Here is a 2367-nt window from a genome sequence, read left to right as displayed (position 1 = left end):
TTTTTTTTTTTTTTTTTTACTCTTTCACTTGTTTCAATCATTTGACTGCGGCCATGCTGGAGCACCGCCTTGAAGAAATCGACTTATTCTTTGCAAGCCTTGTACTTATTCTTTCGGTCTCTTTTGCCGAACCGCTAAGTTACGGGGGACATAAACACACCAGCATCGGTTGTCAAGCGATGGGGCACACACACACACACACACACACACACAAGCACACGCACGCACACACATATATTTACGACGATCTTCTTTCAGTTTCCGTCTACCAAATCCATTCACAAGGCCTAGGTCGGCCCGAGGCTATAATAGAAGACACTTGCCCAAGATGCCACGCAGCGGGACTGAACCCGGAACCGTGCGGTTGGGAAGCAAGCTTCTTATCACACAACCACGCCAATTTTTTTTTGTATATATATGTTTCAGCCCTAAGGCTGTGGGTATGCTGGATCAGTTATTATTATTATTATTATTATTTCTCATTATTACAGGTTTTGTTGGAGCTCCTGGAGTCTTATATTATTAATATTATTATTATCGTTGTTGTTGTTGTTATTTACTTTTAATCTGCATGTTTGTTACAATCACTTGTCGAGACACACTCAGCATCCTGAGGCGAGATCAGATGTTACAGTCTAACTGAAAGCTTGGGGAGGGGAAGTGGCAGGGGCAGTAGCGAAATAGCTTCATGTAATACAACACAGACATTTAAATGGATAGGGGTTTTCTGTTATTCTATTGCCTAGTGATTGTATAGGGCATAACTTCCTAAGGTTTTCTCTACAGATTTTTATATAGTAATTTAAGCCAGCACTGAATAATGAAATACAATGTCCCTACCAGTAATTAATATGTATACGGTTTGCATTGTGTGCTGTTTGATCTATGCTATTGAATAGAAAGTGTCTTGTGAAGGATATGGACCATGCCTACCGTAGCTATTAATTAGTCTGTGCTTAATATGGCAAGCTCTAGTATTGTTTGTACGTTTTAGCATATCAACTGCGCCAATTATTAATAGTACTGCTTTCACTTTCATGCTCCACATCTGGTTTATTTCAGTTTCAAGATCCCTCAACTGTGATAATCTTTCCACCTTCTTAAAAGAACAGACATTTTTCTTCAAGTATTTATAATAATTCTCGTAATATCAGTACAGTTTACCTTGTACTCCTTGTCTATGCAGACATATTGCAAATGACTGAAGACATGTCCCAGTCATGTACCGCGTTTGATGAGTTTTTTTTTTTACACTTACCGGATTTGCCGATGTATATGACACGCTTTTTTTTAAAATTTTAAATGTATCCAAAATTGCCATGCGTCTAATGCAGCCGTATTAGACGCATGGCAATGGATACCTGAGCACCATAGACTAAGGAACAAGATGAACATAATCCCACTAGACACAATAATTGTTACTGCTAATAAAATAGTGAAAGCAAACCAAAATTCCACAGTCAACACAAATTTAGGGAAACTTGCCCATAGTCGGTCGGTAATTATGAGGGAAGGTTACATAATTTCACTGTACTTATCTCCTTCCTCAGCAAACATAACCCACACCTGATATATGTCTAACATTATTTAATGATTGTGTGACATTTAAGAAACATCTTTTAATTGTCTTAATAAAAAAAAAAATTCTCTTACAAATGTTACACTTTCACCTGCCTTTTAGCTATTTGGAATGAGTGGATGACAACAAAATCATAACGGCGGAGCACAATTCAGGCAGCCGATCTCAATAACACAAAATATCGTAGCCAAAAATATGAGTTTTACATCTTAAACCATAACATAAACAGTTACACAGTTGAAATGGAGGAAGATAAAGTTGAAAGATGTAGTTTATGTATAATGAATTTATGCTTTGTACTTTGAGGTCGATAAAATAAGTATCAGTTGATCACTGGGGTCGATGTAATCGATTTATCCATTCACCTGAAATTGCTGACCTTGTGCCAAAATTTGAAGCCAATATTTACAAGCCGTTTTATTTTAGTGTTTGTTCGTGGCGTTTGTAGTCATTGGTTGTTTCATTCAACAAATTTGTCAAAGGAAACAAAGTTAGGTATAAGAGCAGGGGAGATAATAAATAAGCCGAGATTACTCTTAAGTGCAGGGCTGTCTTTGTCTTCTCTTGTCTACTTTAGTACTGCACGATTGATGTATTTTGTTAATAAACGATAAACGTCGCCCTTTCAAAGCCTAGCCAGGCTCATGGACCCGGTTTCCCTGTTTCTATGGCTATGTGTTCCCCCCAGCTGGACAGGACGCCAGTCCATCGCAGCGTTACTCAAGAAACAGGAAGAAAGAGTGAGAGAAAGTTTGGGCAAAAGAGTGCAACAGGGGTCACCCCCCCCC

The sequence above is a fragment of the Octopus bimaculoides genome, chromosome 18, assembly GCF_001194135.2.
Source record: "Octopus bimaculoides isolate UCB-OBI-ISO-001 chromosome 18, ASM119413v2, whole genome shotgun sequence".
Taxonomy (NCBI): domain Eukaryota; kingdom Metazoa; phylum Mollusca; class Cephalopoda; order Octopoda; family Octopodidae; genus Octopus; species Octopus bimaculoides.
Note: the sequence above shows the minus strand (reverse complement) of the source record.